General features: G+C 41.8%; 1 protein-coding gene and 1 long non-coding RNA gene across 4 annotated transcripts in view; one reads left to right on the forward strand and one right to left on the reverse strand.

The window, feature by feature from the left end:
* PPARA (peroxisome proliferator activated receptor alpha) overlaps positions 1–6,959 on the reverse strand; it is a 33,301-nt gene extending 26,342 nt beyond the window's left edge. The window contains exons 1-3 of one of the 2 annotated variants that reach the window (XM_086885902.1): positions 6,869–6,959; positions 6,505–6,665; positions 4,087–4,209 (exon numbers count right to left, since the gene is read on the reverse strand). The gene's annotated coding sequence lies outside the window, so the exon portion shown is untranslated. Of the gene's footprint in view, positions 1–4,086; positions 4,210–6,504; positions 6,666–6,868 lie in introns of those variants that run through there. The other variant, XM_086885903.1, reaches the window with a different exon arrangement.
* A 39-nt stretch (positions 6,960–6,998) lies between these two features.
* LOC147653784 (uncharacterized) lies at positions 6,999–14,278 on the forward strand. Of its 2 annotated transcripts, none has more exons than XR_015285928.1 (2): positions 6,999–7,332; positions 12,476–14,278. It is a non-coding gene; the product is annotated as an uncharacterized LOC147653784 (long non-coding RNA). The 2 variants fall into 2 exon arrangements; XR_015285929.1 differs by having other exon boundaries at positions 7,035–7,934.
* Positions 14,279–15,839: the final 1,561 nt, after the last annotated feature.

The following is a 15,839-nucleotide window of genomic DNA, read 5'->3' on the forward strand; positions in this document are numbered from 1 at the left end:
TTATTGTGCTACAATTTTACTCATTCATTAGAAGTATTTTTACAGGCTCTTGTTGCTCAGCTATTACATTTAAGCAAACAAACAAATGAAACCTGCTAAAAATAAACTAACTTCAATTTAATGTCATGCCACAACTCAGAGTGGAATGTGAAACAAAATTCTTTCACTTTTTGTTGCTGGTTTTTTTGCTGGTTTTGATTTTTTTAAGAAAAAGGCCTTCGGTTTTATTCTGGCAATTCAAACATTCCTACCTTTAAGTTTTTCTTAGTGATAAATGTTATCACACAAAACAAAGTTTACACTGAATTAGCGTTACTGACAGGAGCCTTGGCAACAGGCATGAATGCAATTAATCTACATTTTTTGGCAAATGGACATCAAGTACTTGTACTTGCATGCTCCTGACGTGTCAGATAGAGGATATATTTGGGACACATGACTTGACAGCTCTAAATCAGGTCACTCACTACAGAATAGAGATCACAAGCCTCACACTCCTGCGTAATCAAAAAGTGGCAAACTATAACCAACTATTTTCCTGCCATGTTTTCCCTGCTCATCCTCTATGACACGAAGGGTATCTGGTGTTTAACAGCAATACCAGCACTGCTGTACCTCTGCCACCCCACTCCTTTTAACCAAGGAAGCAACTGAACTGCAGAAAGGTGGAGGAAGAACATGAGTCCAGTGAAACAGCCAGGAAAAGAAAACCTCTTAAAAAAGCCATCTATGTACTTTCATATTCCTGTTTTACTTCACTCTGTAAGGCATTTCAGCTGGCTTGAATCGGACTTTGAAAGAGCAGTACACAGCACACAGTCCCTCTTCGGACGACAGCTGAGTTACTGGTTGCAAAATAAAGTTACCTGAAGAGTACCTACACAAGGCAGCTTAAGTAACATAACAGGTCCCTCGCATCAAAAGGATATCCCTTCAGGAGCTCCCTGGCACTGCCGGCCCCGCACCTTCCAGCCACGCTGTTCCCCGGGGCCTGCGCTGGCTCTGGCGCTCCGGATCCCGCTGGCCACCTCTGGCACGGTGAACGAGCCGGGGCCAGAGCTGCTCCGGAGCCTCCCCGACACCGCTCTCAGCCTGGCAAGCTCCCTGGAGAGCGCCCAGCCCAGGGCACTGCACGCTGCTCTACTTCCCTGCGACCCCGACACTCCGAGCCAGCTCCCGGGAACCGGACAGTTTTATTCTCCAGCGTAGACACAGCCTCGGTGAAACAATTCCGCTCGCTGAATCGGTGGAAGCAAAACACAGGAAAACCACAGACAGCTATAGAGCTGAACAGACCCACTGAGGGGCAGCAAACAGGACGGACGGGAGCGAATAGATGGGAGAAGGAAAGAAGGAGCCTAGATCAGATCCAGCCATACCGTATAGCCACACTTCTTGCTGTAGCCCGCACTTGCAGGGCTGTCAGGAACCACTGATAGAGGACATCCCACTCTTTTTTGCATTTATGTATGTTCATTCATAACACATACACCCCCCGCCCCCTTGTCATGTAAAAGAAATAAAATGAATGATAGCTGCAAACGAAACAATTCTGTGTTCTTGGAAGATAATCATTATTACATTTCCATGGGATTTATTACAGGATTTATAATCTTGAGAAAATGCAACTCCTTCTGAATTTGGTTAGAATTACGGCAGCTAGTATGTTGAAAATCAGGTGCCCAGAACATACATTTAGCTTGAAAATTTGACAGCTGTTTGAAAATATTGGCCTGTTTATGCACAGTTACATCTGTACATCTCCAGCACGGAATGACAGGCACAGCTGCTGCTTTGTTCAGAGGCAGAAACCCTGTGCTGCTTGTCTCTTACTTACCTAGCTACCAAAGCTTATCTCCTACTTACATAGGTACTAAAGCTGCTACCTGATTTGATCACACTGGCCTGCTTAACTGCACACAGCATGTCCTTTATCCTGAGGTGGGCAAGAATATATAAACTTCATTTGCTTTATACATATATATATATATATATATATATACACACATATATAGCCATTTTGTAATCTTCCACTGAAAACTGCCAACAAGCCAACAATACTCACTATGTCCTGTGGGCTGCTATTAATTGTATTTTAACATCAGAGTGTATGATTAATTAATCCTCCAGCTGCACTGGAGGATTCCTCCATCCTGTTGGACAGAAATGCCACCAGGCACTAATAAACAAGAGTTTCCAAAGCTTTCTCCTGACACAACACCCACCTTCTCCCTCCTCCTCCCCTGCAGATTCAATTGGTTCCACATATTCTTGAGCCTTACTACTCCAGGGAACGTTTTCCATACATATTGAATAAAGATGCCAGAGAGTTTGTTATTGTTTAATGGGAGCCTGCCCCATGACTCCAGTGTCAGGTACTTTGTACCATTCCTCCTGAAGCAGTAGCACTAACAGCAGATTAGCAAACATCATCAGTAATTCAAGTTCTCACTTTCAAACAAGGTTTTGCAAATAAGACATGAGTTGTTGTCACCTTATGAACATTCATGTTCAGTGGTTTGTAATATCAGTCATTTCCCACAAATAATTTTTAAGACAAAATAGGCATGTAGCACTTATTTGTGTAACAAAACAAAACAAAGAATGGCAATACAAACCTATATTCAGGTAATAGAGCTTACTCAGCATAACAGTGCTGGATGCAAGGATATACACAACAAAACGGTAAGACCTTCTTCCAAACCTTAATGTAGAATAGTTTCAAATGATCCATTTTTATGTTTTTTCTTGTTGTTGTTAAATGCAAATAATATTAAGCTATAGTGGTATTATTTTTCCATTTAAAATACATCAAACTCTAAAACAATGCTAAGTTCTCTCAGCTCCAGGATGTTATACACTCACAAATGAGTAAGGATTTGCTCAACCAGCACACCAAGTAGCAGCTCTGGTTTCCTTCTACATTCTTCTCAACAAAATGAAAACAAATTAATGAGATACAAAAATATGAAATAGGAAAACATTGGACTAACTCGCTTTCACATCTATTGCATCTCCCCGGAAAAAAATGCCAAAGAGCTGTACAACCTCAGTACAACTTCAGCTCACTGCTGAGTTCCTCAAGGCAGACACATTTTGGGACAAGTTTCTTTTACTATTTGGAAGGATTTAGGGAATAATTTCTCAGCTTATAAATATTTTTAAAACCATGACAGTGTATCAGCATTTTTAGAAAGGGATAGGTAATTTGCGAAATGCTTGCCAATCTCTCCTACTCTTAGGGTTTCCACAGGCATGAGACAACTTGAACTTAAAACAATAAATTTAGATGAATACAGCACCACAGAACAAACTATGCCTCTTTGGTAGTTTGCAAAGTATAAAAAAATTTAACATCATACACATTTTAAGACTTAGAAAACACCCACAAAAACCAGTCGTGTAACAACTCAAGCCTCAGTCAGGACTGGAGTGCCAATGAGTTGTGGTTTATAATTTATATTAATCTATGCATGAGAAGTCCTTCACTGGACACAGAAATTACACTTCTTAGATATTTAAAGACACACGCAATGCACTTATAAATAAATATTGTTTCATAAGCAGAAACTATGAGAAGTGGTATGAGGAAGTGGAGTCAGATTTGGCAACATCTCAATGCCACATGCAATCTGGTCACACAAGAGTCTCCTCATATCACTTGGGTGTCTTTAAAACATGACAAATATCACACTCTGAGAAATTTCAGTTTTATTTTGAAGATAGTGATGATTAAGAGCCTAACCTTATCAGACTTTTTACTTCAGTGAAAAATTCAGCCTTCTACTTCATATAAAGTCATTCAATATTAAATTTAAAAGACCTGGTCCTTTGAAATGCTGAGCTTAAGATGAGCTTTGAAATGCTGAAATGCTTAAGAATTCAGAATTATACTGACTAGCAGCTAAGACAGCAGTAGATAACAGAACATAAGGAAGTTTTACTTTGTTCTCCTGATTGTGCTACTGTTCTCTGTTTATCAAATATTTATTTGCATTACATGCTCAGATTTCTTTCCTTTAGTCATTTGACTATACATTAATCACTCTTTACAGAGATTCTATGCCAGTCTAAGTATGTACTCACCTCTTCATGCAGCATCTTGTAAGGCTGAAACAGAAGTTGTTTTTCAGAATCTCTTCCCCTTCCATTTCATGTGCAGATTGGTGATAACAAGCAGTTTTTCATCAATAAAAAGCTGCTGACATTCTTAAAAAATAAAAATAAAGAGTTAAAAAAATTTCCCAGGGCTTATTATACTTATCTTACATAGCTGTGATGTAATATTACTTAAGAAAAATATTTCTTTTTGCTTCTTCCAGAAAAAAAGAAAAAAGCTTTCATTTCACTTGGGCTAAAATTATTTTTTAAATAACTGAGTTTTTTTAATATGTCCCTAGTTTTACAGCAGGACCACACTGACATCTAGCTAACTAGGGAATAAAACTGGTATATCCCAATATAATTCTGATTTTTTTTCCTTCATACTAAAAGACTTCAAAACAACTGAACTGAGAATACTATAGTGACAGCCCTGTGTTATTTTAATTATCTATTAAAGAGTAAAATACTTTTACTCCTAAAGAGCATTCTCACAAATATCCAAGTCTTTCTGTGGACACATTTAGATTAGTTGTGGTTTCCAAGGTACACACACAGCCCCATGAGATGTCTTTGCAATGGACCTTTATTTTGAGGATTTACATTCCAAAGACAGATATTTTGTTGTTATATACTTTATAAGGCCTATATAAAAAAAAGCACACATAGCTAAAAAAATACCAAAAAAAATAAAGTTTCATAGAGATTTTGAAAAAGTGGATTTAAAATGTTTAAATTCCAAAATGATGTAAGAAAATATGCTTGCACATTTAATAAATATTAATTCAACTTTACTTCTTTTCCAAGACAAGTATGGTGTTCTCTTTTTTTCCCCCCTTGCAAAAATATGACATGTGCAATAGAAACAGAACTCGGAACCCAAATCTCATTAGGAAAGCTATAGAAAAGACAAGAATAGAGCTGTCTGCAATTTTGAAGTACAAGCTGCTTCTGAAAAAAATAGGAAGAAAAGTTATGTTTCCTTGCCCATTTTGGGACAACAGTGAGCATTACAATCCATTTTTTAGAATAAGATTAGTATCTTAGGCCATATATCCTACTCTCCTGTAGGACATTTTTGTCCCTTATATTTTTATAACACTCCACACATAAAATATTACAGGCATAACAAGATCACAACTTAAGTGTAACCCTCTCTCCATGGTTTAAAATTCCTGATACCCTTTATGAAGACTACAGTATTAACAGAAAATGAGTATACTAAAGGACTACTGCAAAGCAAGTGACAAACCCACAAAGTGCTTCCAATATGTAGCCAAAACTCCCCATGCACCTGACTGTAGAGGATGACAGTCAATATAAGGCACCAACAGCTTGATAAGAATGTTTTCTTGGACCATGCTAAGAGTTCCTTCCAAACATGGGAAAAAAGAGCAAGCATATTGCCTGTGGAGTCCCACAAACCTCTGATAAGGTCTGCACACTCTCATCCTTCCAATACACTACATTGTATTACTTGAAATTCCCAAAGTTGCCACTCAGCTCCTACGAGCCGAAGGCTGCTCAGTAGCTCATGCCAGCCAACAAAGGTTATGATGCTGGTTTAGGTTTAGCAGACGTGTGACCACATCACATGAACCAAAACTGCCTCAGTTCCAGCACGAGACCAGGTGGCAGCCTCAATGCTAAGTCAATGATTCAGGATTTACAAAGGAAACACTTCTTACAGCTGATCTATTTTGCTGCCTGCAAAACAAATCTTAAAAAGGTGAGCAGTGCCAGATGCCAATGAGAAAGACACTGCATGTTCTGTAATACAAGGAGTTTTACCACTATTTTCCTTCACAACAAAACTTATGCAATACCTTTATTAGTGCAGTACTACTAAGACACCCAATGCCAAAAGTGCCAAACATTATCATTCCAGATAATCCTGTGTGACGAATCCTGTGCTCATACTACTTCCATCACAGGGTTTAGGAACAGCTCCCCATGTCATTGAGTGAGACTGGGCCAATCTTAATATGGATACAAGGCAACACCTTTTCGCACTCCTTTCCATTGTTACTTCTGGAATACTTTTTGAAAAGCAAGTATCCAGCCTCATAGGGACAACCAAGAACTCGGCAAACCACAAAAGCAAGCCCCGGAGGCGTTCCCAATGACCTGTTCCTCGCTCCCAGGACAGAGGACCCTCCTCTGCCCAGCCGACCGGGGACAGCACAACCCGCCTGACTGAGCCAAGCCAACAGCAGGAACCTCCAAACACATACTTTCTGCCTAGTGCCCGAGTTCATCCCAGGTTAAGGGCAATCCAGATGTTCCATTTAGAAGACGTGACAGCTGCCAACCAGCCCCTCGTGCGACAGGGGGCATCACCCCCTCCTCTGTTCCCACCTCCAGCCCCTGAAATCCCGCTCCCCGCGGTTTATCGGGCTTTACCTGCGCCCGCCCGCGCCGGGCCGGCTCTGCCCGTCCCGCAGCCTCTCGGCCCCGTTCCCGCAGCCGGGGGCGGGCGCCGCGCCGAGCGAGCAGCGGGAGCCGCTACAGCATCTCCCGGGCCGGCTACCTCCTCCTGCTGTCCGCCGCCACTCCGCCGAGGGCTTCACACCGCGGGGCCGGAGAGATAAGTAATAGCGAATAGCAAGGGAGGGGAGGAGAAGAAAGGACAGGTCATTAGCAAAGCCGCCGTCGCTTTAGCGAGGCGGGGGCGTCACCCAACCCCGGGCGGGCGCTCCCGCCTCCTGCCGGCGCCCCGGCCGGGACACGGGCACCACGCGGGCGGGGGGCGCCCCTAAGGCAGTACCGTGCATCGCTGCCGCGGGCTGCGCAGGGCCGGGCCGGACCGAGCCGAGCCGCGTCCCCGGTGCCGGCGGAGAAGGAGCGGGAGCGGGGCGAGAGCGGGGCGGGAGCGGCCGGTGACAGATTCCGGAAGTGAGGTCGGCACACACCTCCCGCCGCGGCCGCGCGCCATTGGCGGGCCGGGCCAGCCCCGCTCCCCTCACTGCCTTCACAGCCCTCGCACTCCTCACTGCCCTCACTCCCTTCACTGCCTTCTCACCCCTCACTGCCTACATTGCCCTCACATCCCTCCACTGCCTTCAGATCCCCTCACTGCCCTCACATCTCTCGCTCCCCTCAGACCCCTCACAACCCCCCGGCCCCGGTCCCTGCGTGCCCCGCATTTTCACCGGGACACGAGGCTGAGGGGATCCAACCTGAGATCCCGGGACGTTCGGTCAGGGGGGCGGCCCGGCTGCCGCGGGCACGGTGAGCGCCGCCTGCCTGAGGGCCGTGGCTCTGCGTGTTTGCCTTAACTTTTGCATTCCATGTGGGGAAGAAAAAACCCAACCAGTCAAACAAACTAAAACAAAATTTAATCAGGAACCTCACTTAATTAGTGAGCTGAGTAGTCAATGTCACAGTACATTGACAGTAGTCAATGTCACATCACTTGAGATGTTTTCAATGGGAAGTTAAATGAGGCCTAGAAAGGCTCCGTTTTGGGGGGTTTAGTACATACTGCAGTGAGAACCACACTTAGTTCCATGTATTTCTCATTAATTTGGGTTTAGCACATGGCCCTGGACACCAGAGCACTCAGTGCAGAAACAGCAAGCCCTCAAAGGCATGGCTCAGGAGCAGCCAGCAAAAGGCGCTATTGATCATGGAAAACAGAAGCTAACTAAAAGCCTTATATTTATTTTAAGCCTTTTCACACTGTTTCAAATTGGTTCTGGTCGCACTTCGACTTTTCAACCACTAGACCTGCTCCAAGGTCTGTCTCAAGCTGGGCCAATACCCAATGCTGCAAGAATCAGTAGATTTAGCAGGTTAATTCCCAGTTTAAACACCTACATATTTTCTCACAGGTGAGGTGACATGGTGGAAGTGCTGCAGTACAATTTTCTAGAGTAAGATGTTGGAATGGATGCAGGCTTTTGCCTGTGGAATATGCATGTTTAAAAGGGATTCATCACTGTTGCTAGTGAGATGCATGCCAGGCTGACTCAGCTTTCTATCCACACCTCATCTTGTCCTGACTCATGCACAAGTGTTGTCCCAAAGGCAGTAAAATCATAAAATATTTATTGGAATTCAAAATCAGTTGTGGGTTGTTTCCTGTTTATGAGCTGTGGGCTCCTCAGCCCACACCAAACATAGAGCAACCTCCGTTTGCAGAAAGGAGGGCTGTGTTACTCCAGGAATGGAGAAGAGCTCTCTTTATCCCTGTTCTGGAGTGATTCTTCTGAAGAACTTGGAAACATTTTGTCCATGAAAATGACTAGTGTTGCAGAAAGTGGTAAAGAAGGAGAATCTATTCCACACTTAGAATATTTGCACAGGAGACTGTAGTAATTCCTTTTGTACTGAAAGAGCTTTTAAAGTGTAGATTACTGACTGTATTGTGTAAATTTGTATCACAGTTCAAATCTTAATCACGTACTAAATATCATAAAAGTCCATTGGTTTTTTAAATGTGCAAGCTTTTAGAAATCAGAAATTAGATAATTTACTAGGTTTTTAGATGGAATAACTTTCAATTAGTGCTATATTCTATTAATATGTAATAACCTTATTACAATTGCCTAACAGCTCGACAGTTGTGGAAGAAGCAGCCAGATTTGTGCAATTGTTGATTTTCCATCTTTCCAGTAGCCAGCTGGCTTTGTCAGACGCCTGCACAGCCATGCACAGCATTTCTATCACAAAACATTTTCATTTGCAAAAGAGAAATGCCTTTTCATTTATTTAAAGGCCAGATATGGAGTCTCTTATAACAATTCTGTGTGAGCAGATGAGCAGCACAGATTCATTCAGAAGTCTGAGAGGACAGACCATACCAGGAAAAATTGGCAGCACCTTCACCACCTCCTCCAGCTATGGGTAGAATGCAGGAAGTGGGCTGACCCTGCGCTCAAATATTTGCTGTGGTTTCTCTTGCTGATTTGATGATAGAGATTTTAACAGACAATGGGCCTTGTTTTTGCTGGATCATTGTGAAATACTCCCCCTACAAAGTCGATAGAGCCATAGAGCCTTCTCATTTGAGTATTTATTTGAAGTGGGAACTGCAGAGACCTGATAATGTAGCCAGGACTTTATCAGCTGAAATAGCATACATAGGGTTCTGTTTCTCTTTGAGTGCCTATTGAGGCCTTACAGAACTAATGTACATGTACTACTGGAAAATATATTAATCTATGAATAATTTTTATTGAAAGAATAGAAGAGGCTGGACAATCACAAAGCAACAAGTTTTATGAGCAGAGGTCACTAGCAGAAGTCTAGAAAACTGTCAGAGTGTAATTTAAATATTTTTCTGTATAACTATGTTCATGCTGGATCCTGCACCTTTGAGCCTGGTCAAAATACGCCAAAGCCAAAAGTCCCATGTGATAATGACCAGGAGAGGATTAAATCTGATTTATTTAATATACACAGTATGCAAATTAGTATTAAAAGAACAATTCTCTCTCAGTTAGATCAAACCCCTTAAGAAAACCGAAACAGCCAAGAAAACTGGTGAAGCAGAGGAGACCAGTATCTGCCCTGAGTTTTCCTTATGAAACTCTCTCTTGGCATAGTAGCCTAGGTACAGAAATATCTGTGCTGCTTTGCTTTGCTGTTGGTTTTAGGTTGGGCTGGATTTGAGGGCTGGTTGTTTTTAGATGCATGTCTCTCTCCTGGATTAGAGCAAAGCTCTAAGGCTAAAGGTGATAAATGAAAACATTTGTTTAAGTCACATGAGACTCATCTACCTCATTTTACTATGACAGGTTTTGGATGGAAGCAGGATGCAACTTACAGGTTTACACAAGCCTACTGTTCCAAAAAACTATTTAGACACTTAATTTTTTAAAAAAAATCTTAGATGAGATTATATTTTCCAACAAAATAAGCAATGAAGCTGTTACATTTAATTTCTGTTAGAGATGTTTACCATGCCACCCCATCTATATAAGGTAGGGCCTTGGTCATCCAGATAATTTCTTTTCATGCTTGAAAGTTACTTTGCTCATTATTCTTCACTTACTGAAACAATTCATTACTTGTCAGAGCATCAAGATCAAGCATTGCAGGTGTCCATACATCTCTTCCTGTGTCAAAAAGACTGCAGAAGAGTTGTATGGAAAATCATGGTGCTTTAAACTTATTAACATTCTTAAGCCAAAATGTTTAGAATTCCTCTCATTACTCTTTATGCTGGTGCTGTCATTGTTGCTATGGGTTTTCACTACATGATTGCCAGCCAGGTTGAGAACTAGTGAATTAATTTTTTTTTAGTGTTTACCCCCTCATCATTATTACAGCCAGTGTGATTCATTTCTTCATTTAAATAAAAAAGTTCTTTAAAGAAAACTATTAGCAGTGAGAAAACACCTTTCATGCAGTAAAACAAGATGTCCCAAGTCTTTATTCTGAGGGGGAGGCCATGCTGGAGCATTCTGCAGAATGGAGAGGAAGCAGAGGGAAAATTACTGACTTGAAAACATCCTTTGGGAATAAGCAATTACTCTTAAAATTCAGCTGTGGCTATTCTTTCCCAAATTTTCCCTACCTTCTCGTCTAAATAATTTCTTTCCTCAGTGTAAGATCCCTTTTCTATACATTTATTTTTGTGCTGGACACTGCATTACCAGATGCAGCAGGATTTAGCAGGTTTATTTATGGGCTTTTGTTTTTGGTCCCTGAGAACTGCTAAAAATAATTTAAACTTAATATAATAAATGTTTACATTTTTAGAAAACAAATCACTGCTTGGTATCTTGATCTGGGGAGAAGTTTCATTATTTTCTTACTGGAGTGGATTGCTCCTTCCTTTCCTTGATGAATGTGGTACTTGCCATAATCTGACTGTGGGAACAAATTTCCACCTTTTTTGGCAGATTTTTTCCCTATTATCCTTGGAAATAAATGTACTCTTAATTTAATTGCTTAATGCATTTTAATTTATTGATCCCTGTATTTCCAGTCCTTTGAACTGAACACTCTTTGAATGTTTCCTGTTTACTTTTGTTTTGTTGGCTTAGTGAACCCTTTGTTCCCACTTTTTCTTAGCAATCTCAGTTTTAGCAATCTCAGTTTCCCAGTTGGTGTTTTATCTGTGTCACTGAGATTCTCTTCTTGGGTGATATACTTAAAATCTGTCCTGTTGGCCCCCCCATAACTGTGATTCAAATCTTACTCACAAGTGACTATTGCAACATATCTTTTGGCCCTCATTCTCCCCTCTCTCCAGCTAAAGCTAACTTTCACTGTCCCCTCTCAAGTCTCTTTTCTGTTTACGTCAACTCTACTCCCTTTGACGTCTGCTTCCAATTCCCAGCTCTTCTTTCCTGTAACTTCTGGTGCACTTTCTGCTGTCCTTTACCAATCCTGTAAATCCTTTACCAAACCTGCCTCTTCCCTGCACAACCTGTACATGAGCATGACACAGCACCAAAAAAAAAGCAATGTCGAATGTTTGGTGTTTCTTAACACAATTATTAGCAATTTCTACTTTAAGATTTCTTTAAAATGTGTCTTCCTATGTACCTCTGCAGTGTGCATTTATTCCCTTGCATGCCTCTATCAGCATATTCTGTCACTGGTCATTTCTCCCAGCATCAATGCTTATCTATCCTTGTCTAGCTTTAGTTGTAGCCTTAATGTAAGTTACAGAAGTTTCTAGGTCTTCACTCATGCTTTATGCAGATTTCAAGAAGGAATTGCTATGAAAATATCAGCTTGCCCTAAATAATTTTGCTTCATAAATAATTTGGTCCAAGTGCAGAAATCAAAACTGAAGTTGCAGCTTCTGTTTGCCTCCATACCCTGTACACCTCATGCACCAGTGGTGTAGATGCACACTTTTTTAGCAAGGGGATGCAGTGGTTGTACAGGTTGTACTGCAGCCAGAGCAGCCAAAGGAATGCAGTGGTTGTACACACATTGTACTGACTTCCAGAGCAACTGAGGAGATGCAGTGCCAATCACGCCTGTGGGCTTGTTTTGGTGCAAAGTCCGGTGGCTCCTGGAGGGGAGCTCAAAGCTTAAGCCGATTTGGGTTTGTTTGGTTTTAGCTGAGGCTAAAGGGAAAGTACAGGTTGATGCTCTTTCTGAAGTTGGCAGCATGTGGCACACAGTAGGCTATTTGCCCGGTGGTAGTGGTGCTGTGTGTCCACATCAGTGCATTTTCCAGAGTTCATCTAATCACAGGTTTGCAGTTCTCCAGGATCTTTAATGCAAGCAGTTTATTTCCTTTGTACTGCTTGTACTTATCTCCCCCAGCGGAAGGACAAGTATTTCTATCATGCTGTCAAGTAAAAATGTTGAGTTTGGGTGCTTTGGGTGTGTAAATGTGAGACTTAGTCAAAGCAATTAGCTGAGTAACCATTCAGCCTAAATTGTTTTCCTACCCTGTTTCCAGGCCGTGACTAACACCTGCTGTGATACACACCCAGCCTTTTCCAGCACTCACAAGTGATACACCAAGATGCCTTGGGATGAACAACACAGCTCATTTCAGGGCTCTCTGCTCAATCATTGCACATCTACAAGTCAGACTTCAAAACAAAGGCCATATAATGGGGTTGATGCTTTGTAGGTACCAGTTCTTCCTTTAAAAGTTGACTGTGCACGTTCTTGTTCAAGTACTTCTCACTGTTCTTCACACTGATCAGCTTTGCTGTGTGAATAGGAGCTGCTCGTACCTAAGTCCTAGATAGGGTTTGGTTTTTTTTTTAAGCAAGACTGTACTTCTAAAATTGTTTAAAGTGTTTAACAAAATAATTTGCAAACCAGATGTTAAAAAACATAGAAGAGGGAGGTCAGATGTTAAAAAACATAGAAGAGGGAGGTCAGATGAGACTTGAAAACACATTGTTATAAGACAGATTAACAAGCTTGTTATTGGCTAGAAATTTGGGCTTATCCCAGGCCAGCAGCACAAAGGCCACAGTTTTCTGATCCTGTGGCCTCAGAAACATCCCAACATCCAGTACCACCTTATTTGTCTTCATGCCATGCTGCACCACTCCTCAATCTTCCCAATTCCAACCCTTTGCAGGGCTATGCTCTGAACCAGATCAGAGAACCTGTTCCACTGATAAATAATAGAAAATAGCAGAAAATGAAAATAATTAATGATCTAATTCATGGCATGTGCCTCACATCTGTGAGGAACACTGGCTGAATTCCTGCCATCTGCACTACCCTGGAAATCAGCCTGGAATCAAACCCTGGTCCAGCCTGACCAAGGACATGGAAAAGGTGACTGGCAGGGAGCCTGAGGGATAAGGAAATAGACGGGAGGGTTTTTTTCAGTGGCTACAGGGAATCCTGAGAAAGGAGGTGATTTTCAGCTGGATCATGAGGAGCAAAGCCAGAGGATATCTGTTGGAGTGTGGGCAAGTCCGAGTTGTTTGGACATAAGGAATGTAATCAGCAGCAGGAGCCTTAGTGGGGAAGGACGTCATTGCAGCAACACGAAAGCATCAACTGCTAACACTGTATTTATCCAAACCGTAAAGAACAATTTTAAATAAGAAGAGGTTTCAAAGCTGTGTTTAGCTGGAAGATCTGTGTGGGAGAGGGGTGGATACCTTTGGACTTTGTTAATAATTAAGTGGAGGAGTGTGTTAAAGCCTATGGAATGGACAGCATGGTAGTAAAAATACCATGACTCATTGAAGCTGGAGGTTAGCAAACAGTCACAAGTAAACAAAATTGCACATGACAAATCCTTGTGCAGCAAGACCCATCTCTCTTTAGTGAAACCGACCCTGAAATGCTCCATTTGCTTCTGAAAACCTCATGACCTTGTGTTAACAATTTGATGCTGAACCTGCAAGAAATATAAATTGTGTTCAGAACAAGACGAAAATCCAGCATGTTTTCTAAGCTATATACTTGCAATATTCTGCATATTTTCAAGGTTTTTTTCTCATAATAATCCCTGAGTTTATGTCTTTCCTGTTAAAAAAACCAAAAAAGTGAAAACACTGTCTTTTCTTGTATAATTTTATTCACTCCAAATGCATCAAGAGCCAGATGAAAAATCTGGATATGTGGTTTAAAAGAGGCAAGAACAAGAACTTCTCTAAGGAGTAGCCTTTGAAGTCTGCTTTTCTATGTACTAGTGTTATCAAACGTTTAGTTTTTAGCTGAATTATTTCACAGGTCTACCCCCATTAAAAAAAATAAAATTGTTACTGTCTTTTGCATATCTTAATCTTCCTTTCTCCCTTTTTACCTCCTGTTTGTGTCTTGAGATACATTTGGCTCTAGAAACTGGCAGACAAAATCCAAAAGGTTTGAATGTAGAACAGCAAATACACCAAAGCTGGTCTTCTGCCAGCTCTCTGCTCTCAGGGTGCACACAGACTGGTTGTCTGGCTTAGTTGGAGACCCCAAAAATTCCAAAGCCAGTGGGAAATGCTGACAACAGCACAGGCAGATCACTGTGATGGGCAGGCAGATCATGAGATCACTGATGCCATTCTTTCTTAGAGAATACAAAATATTTGCTGTTTATCATGAGGTTCAGCATTACAAATGTTTGTTTGATGTCCAGGCTGGGATTTTCAAATATTCCTGGTATCTCAGTATACCTCAAATTTATTTCTATTTTATCTGGAAAGAAAAAAGATCTTGTCACTATACCTGCCCTGTACATCTCATTCATGTTTACATTCTGGGAGTTTGCCTTTGTGCAGAAGGTAAAGTGCCCTGTCACTGTCCCATATGTCTCCAGGTTTGTCACAGCACGCAGACATGCACAGAAAGCTTCAGATGCCCCGCACAGAGTGAGGTACCCATGGCACTGCAAACGGGGAAGACAAGGCACTGTTATGTTATCACAGGGTAAGCGAGGTTAGACGAGGGTGTGAGTGTGCTGACATCACCTAATTACTCGGCAGTGCAATTACAAGAACTGTCTCTCCACTCAGATTTTACAGTTAGATTAGCTATTACCTATGACTGTGCTCCAGCACTAGCTTTAAGTAAATACAAACCCAAGCCTCTTTTTTTTTTTTTTTTGACCCAGTGAAACTAATTACAACACAAAGTGAAAAAGTGTCCTTTTTTCTTATCAAGGGCTATGCCATAGGCTAGTGTTCAGACTGGAAAATGAGTCAGGAAGAAATCCTCACAGCCAGGTGTCAGAGGTGTCACACAACTGCACTGTATGGTGTTCTGGCAGAAGAGGAATCTTTTGGGGTAATATCAGTGTAGCACTGCTGAAAATGGAAAACCACATTCTCTCCTCCTACTTCTTCTTTCAGGCACAGGCTCCACCATTTACCTTCTCTGGTATTTTACCTTCTTGGCATTTTTCAGCCCACCCAAAAGACTGGCTAGTCTGTATGTTAGGGACTCGTGTTGCCTCAGCTGGGAGCCATGAAACACCAGAGCAGACACAAGGGTGAGAAGAGGACACTGGGAGTGGGCAGAAGGAAGAAAGACCTTCCCTCTTGCAGCTGGAAGGTGTTACATCAGTTCACTTGTTTGTTAAACCACACCTTGGAAGAAGGTGGTAAAGGCCATATCTACTTTCTTCAGATACTGAAAAACAGATCAAAGAGTGGTTGAAATCCCTGGTGGGTTGTTTGGTTTCCTATTGCACCAGTATTAGTTTTGTTCCTCTTTTTTCCCCCAAATCTTCAAACCTCTTGATTGGGTCAATGTCCCTCTTCACAAGCACACACCCTCCTTGCTTGTTCTTTTTGTATCAGTCCTTCAAGCCCTATTTCTTTTGCAAACTTTGTTTTTCCAATTGGCCAACTCTTCAC

This window comes from Cyanistes caeruleus, chromosome 4 (assembly GCF_971803275.1).
Source record: "Cyanistes caeruleus chromosome 4, bCyaCae1.hap1.1, whole genome shotgun sequence".
NCBI lineage: Eukaryota > Metazoa > Chordata > Aves > Passeriformes > Paridae > Cyanistes > Cyanistes caeruleus.